The sequence below is a fragment of the Pithys albifrons genome, chromosome 3 (assembly GCF_047495875.1).
Source record: "Pithys albifrons albifrons isolate INPA30051 chromosome 3, PitAlb_v1, whole genome shotgun sequence".
NCBI lineage: Eukaryota > Metazoa > Chordata > Aves > Passeriformes > Thamnophilidae > Pithys > Pithys albifrons.
The window spans coordinates 19941536-19963439 of NC_092460.1; the positions used below are offsets into that span (position 1 = coordinate 19941536).

The window sequence follows — 21904 nt, forward strand, 5'->3', positions numbered from 1 at the left end:
TTTGAAACCCCTTAAGTTTAAAATGAGAAAACAAATGAAGTACATCAGTTTTTATGTTTACCAAATTTGTACAAACCCTTATGGGCAAAAATTTGTTAGAAAATCTGGAAGCTGTAAAATTGAATTCAAGAAAAAAGAAAAACAATTGATAACAGCTTTGAGTTTAGCTATGAACTGTGTGAAACCAAAACAGAATAATCAAAATATTAATCAAATTTAGATTAAGTGTATCCTGAGTCTGAGCTACTAACACACCAAGTAAGTCAAAATGGGCAAGCCCCATCTAAATAGAAGTACAACCAGAAGCAAAACCAATAACTGAGAACAAAAAGCAAGTATTAGATTTTAAAAATGTTCTTTTCTGTCTTTCCTTAGCAAAAAGTCAGAAAATATTTGCATTTAAGTAGGAAAGCTTTAATATATTTGCTAAAAAGAAAAAAAAAAAAACAACCAAAAACCACACCACTCACAACAGCTACCTTGGACAATGTTACCTCAAAGATTTTAACATCTGAAACAATAGCAGTTGCCACTGGGAGAAAGTATGTTTCTGCAATTTATAAGTAACTTATTAATAACCACTGAAAACCAAGATTTTCTTCTGTAGACTCCAAATTTGCTAAATGAGTACTGAGTCTCTCAACAGGAAAAAGCAACTGATACAGAAGCAATAGTTACCCCTGAGATAAGCAGTTTCTAGAAGATAATGCTCCCCAAGAACAGCAAGAAAAGAAGCAACTGCCAAACACCTGAAGCACAGACAGTGAGAGATCTTTGAGCGTTTCTGGACATGACAGGTTGGTGTGTCAGCAGTGCTGGAGCAGAAAGGTAACCATTGACTGCCACTCTCTCAGTTCCTGAAATGCCAAGCTATCCTGGCTGATAGACTAACTGCAAAACTATTCTATAACCTGTTAAAAGCTGCTAAAGACAACATAGCCTGGACCCCTGCAGCAAATAAGGCCTTTGAGCAGCTAAAGCAAGAACTCCTGAGGGTTCCGGCGTTGGGATTACCTGATGTGAGGAAGCCCTTCTGGCTGTTTTTGCACGAGCAGCAAAGAAAGTCCTGGGGGTCCTGACAGAGCAGCTGGGGCCAGACAAAAAGCCAGCAGCCACTTCTCTAAGCAATTAGATGAAGTGAGCAAAAGCTGGCCCAGCTGCCTGAAAGCAAAGAGCAGCAGTGATCATAAACATAGAAGAAGCCAGGAAATTTCATAAATATTCAAATGACTAACATTGTCAACCAGCTGCGTTCCTAGAAAGTGCATGCACAGCTGAACCTGTTGTACCTGACTGCCTGGAGACCACTAAAGCAGTTTATTCCAGCCATCCAGACCTTAAAGAAGAACCACTCCTGGAAGCAGAAAATTGGTTTCTGCCAGTAGCAGCTTTGTGAAAAAAGGTAAGCAAATGAAATCCTCTGCCTACAGGAACTTCAGCCCAGAAAGACTGATAGCACTCACCTGAGCTCTAGAACTGGCAAAATCAACATCTGGACTGACTTTAAATCTGTCTTTGGCATCGTCCATGCTCATAGAGCATTTTAGAAAGAGGACTTTTAACTGCACAAAGGAAATATGTTGAAAAAATTCTGCAATTGCTAGAAGCACTACAACTCCCATCAGAAGTGGCCATTATGTACTGTAAAAAAACACCAAAGAGGTAACAGTGTTCAAAAAGTAAGTAACATAAAAACTGATGCTAAGGCAAAACAAGGTGCTGAAACTGTCAAGAACAAATAGCAGCCCTAGTACCAGAAGAAATAAAATCTAACAGTCAAATAGTGCATCAAAATCAGATTACAAAAAATATATGAAATAATAATAATAATAATAATAATAATGAATAAGTCAGTGCTACCTAAAAAAATTAGTTTAGCATTTTGTGAAAGCTGAGCATAACACACTAAAAATTAGATTTATCATGCCAATATTTAAAAACCTGAGTAGCAAAGCCAAATCTCTTCACAACAATAAAACAAGTTACATTTCAATGTAAAACATGTCTGAGAAACCCAAATACTAGAACCGAAATACAACAAAGAGCAATAAACAAAAAACACCTTTTAAGTGAAATTTAGCAAATTGACTTTTAAGCTCTTAAGAAAGGGGGGAGGAGGGGGGGCAGTTTCTGTTATCTTTCAGTTTTCACAGATACCTTTCCTGAGTGACCAGAAACATTCCTGTGCAAAACTAACAAATCAAGAGAAATTATTAAAATTCTGTTAAATAAAATATTACCTGATTGCAAACTATATTTATGTACCTTTAGTGATTGTGTATGTTAAGAATTTCTCAGGAGACCCTCTTCAAGAAATATGAAATGGACTGTTTAAAGTGTTGCTAACCCCCCTCCCAGCAGTCTGGGTAAAAGAAAAGCCTACCTAGAAAGCTCCTGAGAGAAAAAAATAGACTTCAGAACCTGTGAAACCCACTATCCTCAAATTCACTTGACACAAGTTGTTGAACTTTTCATAAGTATAATGACATTAACACAAGCTTTTATTTTAAAATAGCCGCAGTCTTAAACCTTTATTAAGTATTTTAGTAGTGTGAAATAGCAGTGTAAATATTTTATGTAAGCAGTAGCTGTGTACATGTTAGAATTTGGTTTAATTATATGTTGTATTACTAAAGTAAGAAATGTCGGTTTCGAGCTCCCCGGGTTCCGGCGTGAGAATCACGATGTAACCTCCACGGGAGTATGATCAGTGTTCTGATTTATTCTTTACATTACACACGCACATATCGCATATTCTCTCAGTCTACGAATAGTACAGGAGTATCATTGGCCTATGGCTAGGGCGTGCTACCAGCTGGATTGGTGCTTTTCTCAAAACTATGCCTTTCTGTATCAATGTGTTTACCTGCTTCTCCTGGCAGCTGCCGCATTCTTTCTATTGTTTACTGCTCTTCTTGAAGCAGGCTCAAGGATACAGAGGCCCCGTTTCCCTCTCCATGGCCTGGGCTGTGCACAAAAACTTTCAAGTTCAAATTTCTTCCAACATATTACAATGTACCTGAATTGCAAAACTAGCATAAATTTTAACCTGTTTAAAGAAATGCTAAGACACCTAAACAAAATGACTCAGCACATGCTATGGCAAATTAAACATGATATTAAAAGTATTAAAACTGTCTTAACCAAAGTTAAACAAGTAAAGACCTACCACTGGTGAGACATTTTTATAAGTTATTTGCCCACCGTCTCACAAGTCTTTAAACTCCCTGGTACACTCAATCATAGCGGCAGCAATAATCTTTCTGGCACTGCACAATGTGTAGCTATAATACAAATTAAGCACTAAAGCCAGAACAACAGCAGTGATATTAGCAATGGTACATGTGTATCAAACCCCAATAGGATTAAAACTGAATGAAAGACTTCATATACTTTGAAACACAGCTGGGACTGAAAATCCCTAGTTTTGTGAAATTTCTAATTCTGCTTTTCAAAATGTTGTTTGCACAGCAAAGTCTCTGAACAGCATAAAGTGCTAGAGTCACTTTGTTCTGGTACAAATTGTCCAGTAGTTATAGGAACTAGTGTACTATGGGTTAGAAGTCATAAATTAAACTAAGCTAGACACTTCAATAGGATGAAATGGTAAAAATCAAGATTTTGGAGAGTTGAAGCCAAGGTTTTACAAGGTTGACAGGTCATGTCACTGAACAAAGAAAAGGCAGAAATCCAACGGTGAAGAAGACGCTTTGAGACCACACGAGGGATGAAGTCAGGAGACCACTACCCAAATTCCAAGCCAAAAGGAAAGCTCTGCCCACGTTTTTGCCCAGTCATTAATATGGAAATTACAAGGTGTTAACCATGAACTTAGGCTTATTTTACTTGAACAAGTTTTTGCCCAGTACGAACTGGCTTTGCCGCCAACATTATCAATAAATACTTTGCTGCTATTAGAATACAAAACTTTCTCTTAGCAGTCACTTTTTCCAGCATTTTCACTTATCAGGGTGCCTGGCTCAGGAGTCGCCTCCACTGCCTGCTGTGGTCTGTGTGCAGGGCAGTAGGAGCTGGGGACACAAGAGATGGGTGGGGTGAGAAGTGCTGGGCTCCTCCCTGGTGGTGGAGAGGAGGGGAAAGGAGGTACCTGTACGGTGCAATGTACTGGGTGACACAGCCAGCCTCCTTGGCACAGGGCAGGTGGAAGCTCAGGTCACACTCCATTTCACAGCAGGTGATGGTGGCCCCGCTCTGGCCACAGATGAAGCAGCGCTGGAAAGAGCACAGCAGCCCCATCAGCAGCAGCCCTGGGGTCTCCTCCTGGTCCCAGAGCTGTTGGCAAGGGCAGGTCTTCCTTTCTTGGGGTCTGGGCTAAGCTCCAGCAAACCTCGCCTGGTACAAATCTCCCCGCTCATGTCAGGCTCTCACCTTCTGTGCCAGCCGGTGGACAGCCAGTAGGATATCCTTTGGGAGAAAGCCCAGGAATCCTACCCGCTCATTCCCTTGCTGATGAAGGAGAGTGGCAAAAAACTGCAGGAAAGACGATGCGCTCGTAAGGACAGAGTGGCAGGGACTGTGTGTTGGAAAGCTGGAGGGAACCCAGAGAGCAACTCACCAGGCAGAACATGTGGGCACAGAGCCCACATCTCTCAAGTTTTTCCCCACAGATGTCCGGATCAGCCTCTGATCGTTTACACAGCAGGCATGCTGGAAGGGAGAGAGTCAATGGCACCAGGAATGGCACCTCTGCAGGGCTGGGGACAGCATCCCTGTGGGACTGACCCCAAGGGCTGCTCTGTGCCTGCCTGGATGAAGGACAGGGCTGGAGGCCTTGGAGAGGATGGGCCATTGTGGGCACAGGTGTCCCAGCAGGTGCCTCCTGTCCCAGCTGGGCCCGGCTTGCTGAGCAAAGGAGGGCCCCAGCACCCAGATGGCTGGATGGCTCCTGCCTCCCCTGCCACCACTTCCAGCCCTGCACTGGCCATCCTTGACAGCCCCTCTGCCCGGCTGTGGGAAGGGCACTTTGGTCTCATCTGGGTCACTCACTCCGGGGGCTTCCTCTGTCCTGTCTGACATGGTGCGTCTCAGCGGTCAGACCCTGACACTGGAACACTGAGGTCTGCTCCAGACTCTTCTCTGCTGGCTCTGAAATAGGAGAGAGGCTTTTCCCCTCTCCCCCTTCTCTTGTCCAGTCAAGGAACACCACAGTCACCTTGAGATGCTCCTTTGCTGATTCTGAGAGGTGTGACGTGGGTGAGGTTGCAGCACAGGCTGAGAGCCTGAAACTGTGAGGCTCTCCCTGGGCAGCTCTATCCTCCTCTTCCTTCTCCTCCCGTTGTCAGGTGGCCTGAACCCAGAGTTACCTTTGTACCCTTGGCCCCACAGGTCACATTGGCCACTGAGACATAAGCCACGTGCACCTGGAATATGGGCGGGGTTGGCCTCAGCCCCCCACCACCCACTGTGAGGCAGCCCCTCAGCAGCCGAGGGTCCAAGGCAGGTCCCGAGCCCTCCGTTGCCACAGAGTCAGGGCGGCTGCTGCTGCAGCAAGCGCAGGGGCAAATGCCAGGCCCTGGGGCGGCCAGCGAGGTTGGCACTGTTGGACGAAAATGCCGTTCAAGCAGTGCCACTCCAGGGCTCCAGCCCTGGCCAAGGGGAATCTCTGCTCCTGCCCCTGGCAGCAGGCCAGGGAAGGTGATTCCCCAGCAGAGGTGCCCGAGACTGGGAAAAGCCAACATCACTCCAGTCTCTGAACAGGGCAGCAAGAAGGAGCTAGGAAATGCCAGGCCCATCGGTGTCACCTCCTTCCCTAGGAAGATGACATCATCCTGAATGTCATCTCTAAGCTGGTGGAATAAAAGGAAAAATCATGCTTGACAGTCTCATAGCCTTCTATGCTGGAGTGAATGGATGGGTAGATGAGGAGACAGCAGTGGCTTTTGTTGGGACTGATGGGGTTAACAGCGGGTCTGATGAACCCCTCACTCCTATGGTAATCAATCTTGATTGAGCATTTTAAAGTGTACCCTTGGAACAGAGAAAAGCATGCAGGCAAAATAACAGTAAGTCAGTCAGAGAACGTATCAACAGCAGAACAGGATGGAAACGGCACAGGGGAAAGGGCAGGGACACCCTGTACCTTCCTGATGCCAGGGCAGACGGAGCTCATCAGTTTTCCTTTTCCCTGTCAGAGAGCCATGCTTCCCCAGGCCCTGGGAAATGCTCCTGTGCTGCCAAGGGCACTCACAGACGCTGCTTCGGCCTAAGGGACAGCACAACCAGCTGGGAATGTGGCAGCTGTGCTGCTCTGGACATAGGTAAGAGTCAAAACACTCGGGTACCCCTGGGCTAGGGCCAGGCTGGGCCTGGCAGCAGGTGCCCAGGAGGACTTGGAGACACTTGGCAGCAGAGGCCTAGGTAGACATAATACATATATATATGTATATATATAAAACCCTTTATTGAATACCATGCATATATATGTATATATGTATATGTATGTATGTATATGTGTACATATGTGTATTTATGTCTACATGTGTATATATGTATGTGAATATGAGTATATATGTGTATATGACTATATGTATGTGTGTGTATATATGTATATGTGTGCAAAATTGTACATGCATGTATGTGTGTGTGTATATGTATAGTATGTATATATGTTTATAGGTCTATGTATATATATGTGTGTGTGTTTGTGTATGTGTATATATTTACATTTATGTGTATATATATATGCATATATATTTATATATGTGTACTTATGTATCTGTGCATATGTATTTACATCTATGTGTGTATCTGTGTATATATGTGTATGTATGTGTACATGTATATATGTATATGCGTATATATGTACATATATATGTATATGTGTGTAAATATGTATATGTGTATCTATGGATTATGCATATGTATATGTGTATATGTAGATATGTATATAGGTGTGTATATATATGTCTATCTGTATACGTGTATATGTTTATATTTATGTATATATATGTACATATGTGTACGTATGTATAGATGTATATTTATGTATATTTATGTCTGTGTGTTTATCTGTATATGTGTATATGTGTATATATGTATATGTGTATCTACGTATATGTATTTACACCTATGGGTATGACTATATGTATGTATACCATGTATATATGTACATGTATGTGAATTTATATGGTGAAGTATGTGTATATATGTATAAGTATGTATACATGTGTATGTGACTATATGTATATGTATGTACATTTCTGTATATGTATACATGTATGCGTATCTATGTAGGGGTATTTATGTGTGTATGCATATGTGTATATGCATAGATATGTGTATAGGTGAATGTACACGTGTATTTGTATATGTGTATATGTTTTTATTTATATGTATAGGTATATATCTGTATATGTATGTATATTTATGTCTGTGTATATATGTACATGTATGTACGTTTGTGTATGTGTAAGTAGTGTATTTATGTATATAAATGTCTGTGTGTATATGCATATGTATATGTGTACATATGTATACATTCTAGACATACATACATGCGACTGTATGTATACATATGTGTGTACATATGAATGTATATGTATGTATATTTATGTCTATGTGTGTATATATGTATCGATAGGTATATATGTGTATGCATATGTGTATACGTATAGGTATGTATATAGGTCTATGTATATATGTGTGTATTTTTAAATGTGCATATATGTATATATGTATGCACATATGTATATGTGTGTATATATATGTCTATGTGTGTATATATGTATGTACATGTATATATGTGTGTGTATATATGTATGATATGTATATATGTGTGTGTATATGTGTATATGTATAGATACATATATAGGAGAATGCCTATGTGTCTATTTCTATATGTTTAGATTTATGTATACAGACATGCATATATAAGTATATATGTATGTCTATTTATGCCTAAGTATGTGTATATATGTATAATATGTATACATATGTATTTATGTTTATACATATAGATGTCTGTGTCTATATGTCTATGTATATCTACATGTATTTGTATACATCTGTATACATGTATATAGGTGTATGTGTATATGTCTGTGTATAGAGATGTATGTATATATGTATATGTACATTATATATGCCTTTTCATTAACTTCTGGGAAACTTTCAAGCTTCTTCTGGCATTCCTGAAAATATATAAAATATAACATAAAACTATGAATAAAATAATAATGATTAATACAAGTTTCTAAATTCACCTGTATCTTTACATACACTTAAGTAACTGGTCCTGTACATTACAGAGATTCACTAATTTACCTGACGGGACATCATAACATGATGTTATGCACACTTGTATACTACAGAAGTTTAGTTCCTCAGCAATTACAAAATTGCCAGCCTTTCTAGAGGTCCTGAACTAATTCTTCATGCAAATAAGCAGCCGTGTTCCCTCCTCATGCCCACAGTTACCAAGGAAGAGATGTTAAATACTCACCTCAATCAATAATCTTCGTCTATCTTCCCAACCATCTTGTTCTTCACTGAGATCCACTGATCTACAAAATAACTTTGGGCCCTCTGCCCAAAAAAGAACAAATTGATTTCCTTAAACACTTCTGAAAATGCTGCTGTTTGTAAAACTCATGAGCAAGACAGCAATCAAGTCAGAAGGTCTATTCTTCATATTCTTCCTATCATTCATAATCTCTTATCCCCCACAACATGATTGGCTCCAACAGAAATGCTCTGAATTACTGCCCTGTGTACTAAGAAAAACAAAAGGCAGCAGCAGTTAATATGCCAAGATAGAAATTGCAGTGAAATTGCACCTGTTTCATTAAAAGCTCAGCACCATTACCCCACATCTCCCAAGAAAATTCATGCCTGCTGAGGACTGAGGTCTCACTTTCAACAGGGCCTGTAAATCAGACAGGCTGGAAGATTTCAGTGCACTAATTGTATGAACACAGCAAGACAGTTCATGACCGTTACCTCATATGTCTCAAGAAAAAAACATTATTTAAGACTGTCTTGATAAGTTACTGCATAAGATACCACAAGCAATTCTTGTTGTGGTCTGTGGAACCGTTCGAGGCTGTGAATGTTTGCTCCTGTTTTGTTTGTTTTTAAATACAAAATTCACTATATTCAGAAGAAAAAAAATCCACATTAATTAGAATCAAGAACGATGTGGACATAAGTGGCTAATAAGAATATTCAACACTATGAATAGTAACACCAGAAGGAGAGGAAAAAATTAATGATGATATATATGCCTGAAAGGCATTTGTGATTTTTTTTTGGTAAGCTCTAAAAGGCCAGGTACATATTAGGCAATTCTCTGAAAAAAAATGGAAGCAAGACAGATGGTCAGCGTTTTTGTTACCAGCAGTTTGTCATGGGATTCTACCTCAATTTAGACCACAAATACGAATGAAAACTTGCAATTTATTTTTTTCCTTAAACCTCTCACCTGTGTTACAGAACAAATAACTAGACAGGACTTCTTCCCTGACTTTCAGTAAGACTTTTGAAAGAAACCAAAAAAGGAGTGACAGTGAGTAAGTTCTGTTGTACCTCTCAGTCGTTCATCGTCTTTGGAGAAGAAGAAAAATCTTGTACTTTCTCTTTGTGGCAAGCAAAGAAACCTGGACAAACACAAGGAAACTTTAACATCAAGAAAGTTACTGTCAAATTCCATTAATGCAAGTTAAAGCTGTAGTGCTTCAGAGAAACAGAATGCATGGAAGAACATTCCTTCACAGTAACCAAATATGGTCTCCTATAAAAAAGACCCTTTTATAAAAGAAAATTTACTATGTCTCTGACTTTTGGCCAAACCAAACCTGGTTTGGGTTGAACCAAAATTACCCACTTAATTTCTCCAGTGTTCAACCACAAACTCAGCTTTCATATTTTTTTACTCAATGTCAAAGCAAATGGGCTGTTGGGATGTTTCACTGTTACACTCTGTGCAGCAAGGAATGGTTTTCCAGGATAACTTCCATTGCTCAGAGATGTGGAATGAAGACAGCAGTTTCCCAGGACCTGAGTGCTGCTATTAATATTCTCACAGCAGCAAATTACTACAACCAAATAGAAAACAAATACAACTTGCATTTCTTGATCCTTTTCAATTTCTGATGCCTCTGGTTCATCACCATCCTCAGAACTGCTGTCCTGGAAACGTGGATCTTCTTGCCATGTGACTTTTCCAGGTTTTATTGTTTCAAGGATGTAGGGCTCTGCAAGATTATCACAATTGAAATAAAAAATCAGATTATTCCTCTACTTGCCAGCAAAAAACCCTACTTCCCAGTGAAGAACTTACATTGGAAAAGCAGATTTAAGAAGGATGGAAACCTCCCCTCTTGGGCTTTCTGAACTACATCTTGGCTCAGGTATTTTTCACTTTGTTCTGGGGGTCTCTTTCATATCCTGAAACCTTTATTTACTGCATTCAGAACAGTGAATCCTTTCTGAAGTCAGTAAAAATGTGGGGGGCTTGTTTTTTTCTGGTTTCTTTTGTTTGTTTTAAATCTTTCATTTAACTTCACATGGTTGGTTTTGTTTCCTACCTTACTGACTGACTTAATTCAGTATGTTTTAATCTTGAGTGTGTAACACTTATATCCCCTATAGTCATGGGTCATTCAGTTTCAATTTTCTAAAGGTACAATAAGAAAATTAAGTAAATGATAAAGCAATCTTGAATGTTCTTGGTGTCAACTCCGGATTTGCTTTTGCTCATAATACTCCCATTATCACTCCTTTGATTTCAAATCTTATTGGGTTGTGTGAAACTTTGACTTGGCATATCACCTTTTTCCCTGTCTGAGAAATGTAGGGGATGACAACAACGTCCATCACTGTTTAAAAAAAACAAATAAATAATCGTTCTTTCTCAAAACATCCCTTTCAAGATTCCTGGGGCGCAAGCTGAGCTACCACAATCCTGGCAAGTGTAACTGAAGATCATAATGATTCTGCCTCATTACTCACTTTTGCCTCTGAAAATGCCCTGGATTCTGAATTCCTAGGCACTGTATTCCTGCACAGTGCCTGACATGAGCCATTCACTAGAAATTGCACTGTCCTGCTCTTACCTTCTTTTACACCTGACTTCTCTGTGTCTCCAAAGAAGGAAAACTTGAAACCACTCGGCTCCTGAGCTGTGTTACTCCCAGAGACAGGTTCCAAATGGTCAGGTGGGGCAGAGTCCTCTGCATCATCTTTGTCCCAGGGTATTTCCTCACGTTTCTCTGATTGGCTCTTTGAAGATCCAAATAAGTCTTTTAAATCAGCAGCAATATCATAATAGACTTCTTCAGACACTTGAGGCAGTTTCTCACTCTCTTCTTTCTTCTTCTTCTTCCTTTTAACTTTACTGAAATGGGATAGTTGGAAGACAGTAACACAACACAGCTGTTTTTAAAAGAAAGAGCCACTTTGCTCTTGATGTTTTCCTAAACTCAGCCATGCCCATTGATGAGGAGTTCACTTTTAAGGGAGAGAGCAGTGCAGGGGAAACATCTGAGCTTTGATTCTAAAGGCAGGAACAAGCCTCCTTTTTATTACCCACATCATTAAGGGACTTTTCACTTAACATGTGGTAGTTCATAAATGAAGATACTTAGGACAGATTTCTCTTCTGGCAAAAGAAATGTTAAGAGCTAATATGCTTTTTCACAGGATAAGAGCTAATACACTTGTCTCTTGAAAACTTCTCAAATCTTCAAGTCCATGACTTGACCTTTCTCACCTTCAGTGAGGACAGAAAATGGCATGCAGAGAGTAGATGGACTACAAAGAAAAGATGACACTGCATGCTGGTTTTAGTGCTCACAATTCCTATTGTATATTGATTTCTGCAATCACAGGGAGGACTAAAGAGAAAATAGCAGTCTGCGTAGTTTCAAACTCAGTCTGCTGCCATAGGCTTCTCTCTAAGGGGAGAAACATCACAACTATAGTTACCAAGCTGTAATATTACCTCTCCTTTTCTGTAGTACTTGGTTTCCTTTCAAAAACTGTGTGGTCCTGTCTGGTGGGATCGTAACAGAGGACATTAATGTCTCTAAGAAAACAGAAAGGCAAAGAGAAACCATGAGACACTCTAAAGGCTCAAATGAAAGCTACCCCAAACCTTTACAGTAGGATACAAATTCAAATTGGCTTCTTCACCAAAATCACTCCAAAATGTAATTGACATTTAGAAAGTCCCTGCTAGTCAGTGCCTGGGAATTCCATTAAATACTGACTTCAAATACACACAAGAAAGGAAGTACTTTCCTCAGCCGTCTAGGCAGAAATTTTGGTTAGGAAACACCGGCAAAACTTAAGCCTCCCTAAAACTCCTTCACTGATGGCAGATGATTCATACTTGAATTTCTTGGCACTTGTTGCTGTTTTACTTGGCTTAGGCTGTTCCAGCTTGATGTTCAAGAGGCTTCCCAGTATCTGCAGAGCTTTCTTTTTCTCTGCAGCAAGTTCGCCTTCCTCATCTGCCTTCAAGCTCTTTGTCTCTGCTAAGATAACAAGAAATACATTATATTTTCCCTGCTGAGCCTGTGATATTTGATGCATAGTATCACTACAGTACTAGCAGAGCTCACGTCTATCAACACATCACTTCCTTTATCTAAAAGCTACTCAGAGACTTTGTCCCTTGCACTGTAGAAAATCTTGGGTTAGAACAATTCTGGGCATCTATTTCATGTGAAGGCCAGATCAGGTATTTAACATGTTTCCTGCTGCTGTCATGTAACTGCAACCCCTCTGCCACTGCTGATGCTCTACAGAAGATCACATGAAAGCAATGAAGGGAATAGCAGAGAGAGGCAAAAATTTAAGTTTCAGAAAGAAATTGAATCCTGAAAACTGGGTTAATTTCTTTTTCTTGGGGGTGGATATTCAAACTTTTTCTATTTTCAGCTTTTCTGCCTTCTGCTGCTAAAGAAAAAAAATGACCCTACTTAAGACTGCCAAATCAGCCACAGGCTGCAGGATGGCTACAAAACAAACAGTTTAAATGAATATAATGATCCAAAAGGGGGTTTTTCTAAGTCACCGCTTACCCAGTTTTTCAATGTGGATAAACACATTCTGATATCATGCTGTATTAAAAATAGTCTCAAATGTTGTTTTATTAGGCACATGTGCCTCACTCAGCTGTTCCAAATACTTTTGCAGCATACACCTTTAAGAAAGCACAGCCACCCCTGGTGTTTCCCATGCAGAGCCACAGCAGAGGTGGGTGGTTTTCTTTTAAGGGATCACCAAAGAAGGCAAAGGAGGCCATAAGGTGCTTCAAAAGCTAAAGCTCCATGATATGGCTCCATTACTACCAGTAACCAGGAAGTATGGGCAGCTTTACCTTCCTCCTCACTGTCACTCTCCAGGAATCGGGCGTCCATGCGGAATCTTTCATCGGTGCCAAATCGGGACTGCAGCCTCAGGAGCTAAACAAATGAAACAAGTGCTCTTAAGCACTGGAGGAGGAAATCAGCAACGTTCAATCCCCTTTTTTTCAGACTTAATGAGAACATACCAATAATTTTTAGCTCCTGGGGCCTTTTCCAGGAATTTCTTTGGATACAAAGATAACACCACACATTATTTCCTCCATGGCCACTCTTTCCTCTGTTGAAGGGAATTCTATTGTAAATTGATAAAAACCATACTCAGCAATAATACAAGCCTACCAGTTCTGTTCCTCTGAAGTGGCCCTATAGACTCTCAGAGGAAAACTAAATTCCAGTGATGGGTTCACTCACTTCTTCCCCAGCTTAGCCTTCAAACTGTGGTTAAATTATGAATCGTTCATCGTCCGTGCTGTCTTGCTCGTTCTCGCTGCTCTCAAACAGTTTGCCTGAAGGCTTGGGAGCAGATTTATCCTTTGTTAAACAAAAAGGAAAAACAAAAGGAGGAGGTTATTAACATCTGACAATATAAATCAGTACCAATTTTGTGCGTGTACTTTCCAGTTTACCTTAAAAAGTGGATTTCCTGCACAACCCTGTGCATTTCCAGCACTGATCAATCTACTGCCAATCTTACCTTGTATACACACCTTGTGCAATTCTGGTTTATAATTATAAAATTAAAATTATGATTGTTCAATTTGACCACAGGAAAAATATCCACATAAAAGGTAGGAAGATCGTCTTAAAAATATCAATGGCTAAATAACGATAATGGTCCTAATCTCACTACAATTACAAGGAAAAATCCCAACAAAAGCAAACCCAATGCTTTAAAGTTTTAGCAGAGATGCGATTAAAAAATGTCATAGGTAAGAAGTTCTATTTGAGAAAAAAAAAGTATTAAATTGTACTAAACCATGGCAGTAAAATCATGAGGAGTCTGCTAATGATAGTAAAGACGAAGCCTTACACAGTTCTTTGGAGCTCAACAAAAACAAGATACTGCCTTAGCACTTCATCCAGTCTCAGAAAGAGCAGAATACTTCTGTACTGCTCAAGCCCAATCTCCTCCCCAGCCTTTGCCTAAAAGCAGAGGAATTTCAACACTAATTATACAGAAGTTCTTTCTCTTCTAAGTTAGAATACCTTCTATACCAATCTCAAACTCCTTCCAAATTCTCCAAGCTCTCAAGCTTTCTCAGATGAATGGTTAAGTTCTTTCAAACCTGTCTGATGTTAATTCAAAACTTACCTACATTTCTCTGGCACTTCACTAGGAAATCTAATCTTCAGAACAAAAGGCATGGTCACACAGGGCTTTTGCCTAATAACACTTACTTCTCCAGGCATATTTCCCAAACTTGCGTCTTTTTTCAACGTCTCATTTTCCGTGTCTGAATCGAATAGGATGTGTTTGTGCTTCCCTGCTGGCTGGCTGTCCTAGGAAAGGGGGAAATGTCAGGTCAAACACAGCAAGTACTTGCTGCAGTCATACAGAAGTATCTAAAAGGTGTTTCCATGACCTCTGCTATTCCTCCTGCAACTCCAGAGGCATTCCAGGGACGAGGTATGCAGGATTTTATATATACTCAAAACTGGCAATGTATCAGAAAATCCAGACTATGATTTTTAGGAATCTTAATTCACATACATTAATTACCCTTTTCCTTGTACTCTGGACTATTCAGATAAAAGTTGTGAGTGTAATTACCAGATTCGAAAGTGCTCCTTGAATGAGTTTCTTCTGGAGTTCTCTCTCCCTGTGTCTCTCCTCCAGAGCCGCCAGCCTCCTCTGGTCTGGTTGTCCTGTTCCTGTTTGTCTCTTGTAGGTTCCTTTGAAGCAGCAGCATGAAGACAAAGCTCCTTATCTTCCAGAAGGCCTGTCTTCCTGTTCTCACATGTATTAGCTTCACATTCTGCCTTTATTGCTTACATTCATCTTCATCTTTTAGGAAAGCAGTTTTGGGGTCTTCAGTTTTGGGCCACCCAGTTGAGAACAAGTAGGGTATTGCTTGGGGGGAGAAAGGCCAGGAGTCCTGTCCAATCGTTCTCTTGCTGATAAAGGAGATTGGCCAAAGACAATGTGCTCGTAAAGACAGTGAGGCAGGGACTGTGTGTTGGAAAGCTGGAGGGAGCCCACGGAGCAATTCAGCATGAAGAACATGTGGCCACAGTGCCCATCTCAAGTTTTTTCCTGCAGATATCTGGGTAAGCATCTGATCGTTTACACAGCAGGCATGCTGGAAGGGCGAGAGTCAATGGCACCAGGAATGGCACCTCTGCGGGGCTGTGGGATTGACCCCAAGGGCTGCTCTGTGACTGCCTGGATGAAGGACAGGGCTGGAGGCCTTGGAGAGGATGGGCCATTGTGGGCACAGGTGTCCCAGCAGGTGCCTCCTGCCCCAGCTGGGCCCGGCTTGCTGAGGAAAGGAGGGCCCCAGCCCCGGGATGGCTGGATGGCTCCTGCCTCCCCTGCCACCACTTCCAGCCCTGCACTGGCCATCCTGACAGCCCCTCTGCCCGGCTGTGGGAGGGGCACTTTGGTCTCATCTGGGTCACTCACTCCGGGGGCTTCCTCCTTGCCCTCTAACATGGTGCCTGCCAGTGGTGAGTCCCTGTCTCACCGTCCCACTGGTGAGCACAACTCCTGTCACTTTGTGTTCTCACGTCTTCTGTCAGGGCAACGTCTTGACTGGCTGCGTGGATTTCGGGAACCAGGGCAACGTCTTGACTGGCTGCGTGGATTTCGGGAACGACCCTGCTGGCGGGAGTGGTTTCGCCTGCGGGATGTTCCCAACGTGTTCTCCCTTCGGTTTCGCCTCCCAGCACTCGGTGCAGGTGGGCAGCTTCTGGTGTGGGGCCTTCTGGATAGGCTGGATGAATCTGAGTTTTGACGTTGGAGGGAGCGGTTTTGCCTGCGGGATCCCCCTGACGATTCCTGGCGGGACCTGCAGCTCCGAGTACTTGGTCGTCTTACACAGCTTCTGTCATGACGACTTCTTGACCGGCTGGATGGATCCGCGGTCTGATGTCGCAGGCGGGGACGTTTTCCCCTGCGGGATGTCTCTGTCACTTCCTCACTGGAGCCGCGACTCCCAGCACTTGGTGATCTCGCACGCCTTCTGTCACGTCGACTTCTGGACCTGCGAGATCGATCTGGGGTCTGCCGTTGCTGGCGGGGACGTTTTCCCCTGCGGGATGTCTCTGTCACTTCCTCACTGGAGCCGCGACTCCCAGCACTTGGTGATCTCGCACGCTTTCTGTCACGTCGACTTCTGGACCTGCGAGATCGATCTGGGGTCTGCCGTTGCTGGCGGGGACGTTTTCCCCTGCGGGATGTCTCTGTCACTTCCTCACTGGAGCCGCGACTCCCAGCACTTGGTGATCTCGCACGCCTTCTGTCACGTCGACTTCTGGACCTGCGAGATCGATCTGGGGTCTGCCGTTGCTGGCCGGGACGTTTTCCCCTGCGGGATGTCTCTGTCACTTCCTCACTGGAGCCGCGACTCCCAGCACTTGGTGATCTCGCACGCCTTCTGTCACGTCGACTTCTGGACCTGCGAGATCGATCTGGGGTCTGCCGTTGCTGGCGGGGACGTTTTCCCCTGCGGGATGTCTCTGTCACTTCCTCACTGGAGCCGCGACTCCCAGCACTTGGTGATCTCGCACGCTTTCTGTCACGTCGACTTCTGGACCTGCGAGATCGATCTGGGGTCTGCCGTTGCTGGCGGGGACGTTTTCCCCTGCGGGATGTCTCTGTCACTTCCTCACTGGAGCCGCGACTCCCAGCACTTGGTGATCTCGCACGCCTTCTGTCACGTCGACTTCTGGACCTGCGAGATCGATCTGGGGTCTGCCGTTGCTGGCGGGGACGTTTTCCCCTGCGGGATGTCTCTGTCACTTCCTCACTGGAGCCGCGACTCCCAGCACTTGGTGATCTCGCACGCCTTCTTTCACGTCGACTTCTGGACCTGCGAGATCGATCTGGGGTCTGCCGTTGCTGGCGGGGACGTTTTCCCCTGCGGGATGTCTCTGTCACTTCCTCACTGGAGCCGCGACTCCCAGCACTTGGTGATCTCGCACGCCTTCTTTCACGTCGACTTCTGGACCTGCGAGATCGATCTGGGGTCTGCCGTTGCTGGCCGGGACGTTTTCCCCTGCGGGATGTCTCTGTCACTTCCTCACTGGAGCCGCGACTCCCAGCACTTGGTGATCTCGCACGCCTTCTGTCACGTCGACTTCTGGACCTGCGAGATCGATCTGGGGTCTGCCGTTGCAGGCGGGAGCGGTTTTGCCTACGGGATGTCCCTGATGCTTCCTGATTGGAGCTGCAGCTCCCGGCACTTGGTGGTCTCACGCGGCTTCTGTCACAACAACTTGAGGAACTGCCAGATGGATCCGGGGTCTGCCATTGCAGGTGGGGACGTTTTCCCCTGTGGGATGCCTCTGTTTCTTCCTGACTGGAGCTGCTACTCCCAGAACTTAGTGGTCTCACACATCTTCTGTCACAACGACCTCTGGACCCACCAGGTCGATCTGGCGTCTGCCGTTGGAGGCGGGAGCGGTTTTGCCTGCGCGATGTCCCTGTTTCTTCCTGGCTACGGGTGCGACTCGCAATACCTGATGGTCTCACGCGGCTCCTGTCATGGGGACTTGTGGACCCGATAGGTGGATCTGGGGTCTGACGTTGCAGGCGGGAGCAGTTTTGCCTGCAGGATGTCCCCGATTGTCTCTGCCTGGCCTGGCGCTGCCCAGCACTTGGTGTTGGCACATGGGTTCTGTCACGCAGAGTTCTGCGCTGGCCCTGTGGATCTGGGGCCTGACCTTGCTGGCAGGAGCCATTTTGTGTGAGGTCAGGCCCAGGACTGGTGGAGGAGCTGCTGTCCTGTGTGCCCAGGTCAGGGATGTCCAGCTCTGACTCATTCCCGGGGGCTGTAAGGGGAAGCGGGAAGGTCAAGGGCTCCCCAGGCCCAAGGCAGGCTGGGCCAGAGCAGTGCCCCCAGCCCTCCTGGAGCAGAAAGGCTCTGCCAAGCCATCCTGGCCACCTGATGCCAGGCCCTGCATGGCCCCAGCCCAGGGGCACCTGTGTGCTTTGTCTCTTACCTGTGTCCAGAGGAGCACAACTGCCACATTCCCAGCTGGTTGCGCTGTCTGTCAGGCTGGAGCAGCGTTTGTGGGTACCCTCGGCAGCACAGGAGCTGCACAGGAGCATTTCCCAGGGCCTGGGGAAGCAAAAAGGTTGATGGCCGTGAGGACAAAGTGTCAAAAGCATGGGATATCTGGCCAAGCTCTCCTTCAGGCTCCTTCTGCTTTCAGCCCTTGCCAAGGCACAGATCCTCTGCAGAGCCCCCCACGGCCCCCCTCTGGCAACTTACCCCTCTTCCTCTGCCTCCTCTCTGCCTCCTGGATAAAGACACTCTCTGGCATTGCACTGGTGGTGCCTCACTCCCAGGTCCCTGAATGCATCGCCTTCCTCCCATAATGGCTTTCTGACAGGGAAAAGGAAAACTGATGAGCTCTGCCTGCCCTGGCATCTGGCAGGTGAGTCCCTGCCCTTTCCACTGTGCCATTTCCAACTCCTGTGAGAAGCTGAACGTGGCCCTCCCAAAGCAGTGCAGGGCCAATACTTGCAGCCTCCTGTGTTGTGAGCCAGGCAGAAGGACACCAACCTGAACGGGATTCGGATCCCCACATTGAACATATCCATGAGAAATTCCCGATGGCCTCTGCAGAGGGGGCACTGGAAGGCTAAAATACCTGCAGACAGAGCCTGTCCCTGCAGGAGAAACAAGCAGCGCTGAGTGAGGCCCTGGTGCTGCTGAGCCCCTGCTGTTTCCCTGGGTGTGAGGAAACTACTCCTACTTGGATGCAGTCCCTGTGGAACCAGATGCTTTTGCACTCTGGGCACACCATGGTCTTGAAAGTCTTTCTGTCCTCCACAGGCTCCATGCAGGTGACGCATTGGGTGCCTGGCTCGGGAGTCGCCTCCACTGCCTGCTGTGGTCTGTGTGCAGGGCAGTAGGAGCTGGGGACACAAGAGATGGGTGGGGTGAGAAGTGCTGGGCTCCTCCCTGGTGGTGGAGAGGAGGGGGAAGGAGGTACCTGTACGGTGCAATGTACTGGGTGACACAGCCAGCCTCCTTGGCACAGGGCAGGTGGAAGCTCAGGTCACACTCCATTTCACAGCAGGTGATGGTGGCCCCGCTCTGGCCACAGATGAAGCAGCGCTGGAAAGAGCACAACAGCCCCATCAGCAGCAGCCCTGGGGTCTCCTCCTGGTCCCAGAGCTGTTGGCAAGGGCTGGTCTTCCTTTCTTGGAGTCTGGGCTAAGCTCCAGCAAACCTCGCCTGGTACAAATCTCCCCGCTCATGTCAGGCTCTCACCTTCTGTGCCAGCCGGTGGACAGCCAGTAGGATATCCTTTGGGAGAAAGCCCAGGAATCCTACCCACTTATTCCCTTGCTGATGAAGGAGAGTGGCAAAAAACTGCAGGAAAGACGATGCGCTCGTAAGGACAGAGTGGCAGGGACTGTGTGTTGGAAAGCTGGAGGGAACCCAGAGAGCAACTCACCAGGCAGAACATGTGGGCACAGAGCCCACATCTCTCAAGTTTTTCCCCACAGATGTCCGGGTCAGCCTCTGATCGTTTACACAGCAGGCATGCTGAAAGGGAGAGAGTCAATGGCACCAGGAATGGCACCTCTGCGGGGCTGGGGACAGCATCCCTGTGGGATTGACCCCAAGGGCTGCTCTGTGACTGCTCTGTGACTGCCTGGATGAAGGACAGGGCTGGAGGCCTTGGAGAGGATGGGCCATTGTGGGCACAGGTGTCCCAGCAGGTGCCTCCTGCCCCAGCTGGGCCCGGCTTGCTGAGCAAAGGAGGGCCCCAGCCCCGAGATGGCTGGATGGCTCCTGCCTCCCCTGCCACCACTTCCAGCCCTGCACTGGCCATCCTTGACAGCCCCTCTGCCCGGCTGTGGGAGGGGCACTTTGGTCTCACCTGGGTCACTCACTCCAGGGGCTTCCTCTGTCCTGTCTGACATGGTGCGTCTCAGCGGTCAGACCCTGACACTGGAACACTGAGGTCTGCTCCAGACTCTTCTCCGCTGGCTCTGAAATAGGAGAGAGGCTTCTGCCCCTCTCCCCCTTCTCTTGTCCAGTCAAGGAACACCACAGTCACCTTGAGATGCTCCTTTGCTGATTGTGAGAAGTGTGAGGTGGACGACGTTGCAGCACAGGCTGAGAGCCTGAAACTGTGAGGCTCTCCCTGGGCAGCTCTATCCTCCTCTTCCTTCTCCTCGCGTTGTCAGGTAACACTGACACAGGGCCTGAGCCCAGGGTTCCCTTTTGTACCCTTGGCCCCATAGGTCACAGTGGCCACTGTGACATCAGCAGCGTGCACCTGGAATATGGGCGGGATTGGCCTCAGCCCCCACCACCCACTGTGACACCTCCCCTCGGCAGCCGAGGTTCCGAGGCAGGTCTTATGTCAACAATAATAGAAAGCATAATTTGCCCCCACCTTAAATTCAAAGCTGTGAGGACAGTTATTAATACTATGTTTAAACAGGCGGGCAGTTAAATTCCACCCTAACATCCAATCCCATCAGATCTCGGAAGCTCAGCAGGGTCAGTCCTGGTTAGTACTTGGATGGGAGACCTCCTGGGAACATCAGGGGCTGTAGGTTGTAGTCCTGAGGACTTCACTGTCACAGTCCAAGCTTGCTCGGCCATGGCAGATGATCCTTAGGACTTAAACGGTGGGGCCAGTTCTGCGCACCCTGTGCCTCCCCCAAAAAATCCACTGTGCAGGCTGGAAGGGCACACCCACATGAGGAGAGCCCTTCCCAAATCTTCATTGGTGAAGCCCAGCCACACGTACAAATTTAAACACATTATAATCTCTTAAAATTCCTTGTTTGAGGTGAAAATTTGATATAGAAGTTACTGATTTGACAGATGTATCAACAGTTACTTTCCTGCTGTTTCAAATGAGTCACTTTACCTTGATTTATTTGCAATAGAGGCTGAATCTTACTTGCACTACCTTAGTCCAGTGCTTGGTCCAGCCTGAGAGACAGCTGGGAATGTGACAGTTCTGCTGCTCTGGACACAGGCAAAAGGCAAAGCACTCGGGTGTCCCTGGGCTGGGGCCAGGCAGGGCCTGGCAGCAGGTGCCCAGGATGGCCTTGGCAGAGCCTCTGCAGCACAGGTCTAAGTGGACATAACATACAGGAATAGATATTCATTTCATACCAAGCATACAACACCAGCAACATCTGTCCCCTGTATTTATAAATATAAAAACTCAGTAAAAAAGTAAAAATTCAGCTCTGTGAACAAATACAAATTATTCATTACATAAACCTGTTATATATGCATGTAAATATACATACATATTTATGCACATACGCATATATAGATGGGTATATATATATGTCTATTATGTATGTATTTTCATTAACTTCTGGGAAACTTTCACCCTAGAAATAACACAGTCCAAATATTTGTAAA

General features: G+C 45.1%; 1 long non-coding RNA gene across 1 annotated transcript; it reads right to left on the reverse strand.

The window, feature by feature from the left end:
* Positions 1–6398: 6398 nt before the first annotated feature.
* LOC139669292 (uncharacterized) lies at positions 6399–8810 on the reverse strand. Its single transcript, XR_011697226.1, has 2 exons — positions 8462–8810; positions 6399–8150 (listed from the first exon to the last, which is right to left on the reverse strand). It is a non-coding gene; the product is annotated as an uncharacterized lncRNA (long non-coding RNA).
* Positions 8811–21904: the final 13094 nt, after the last annotated feature.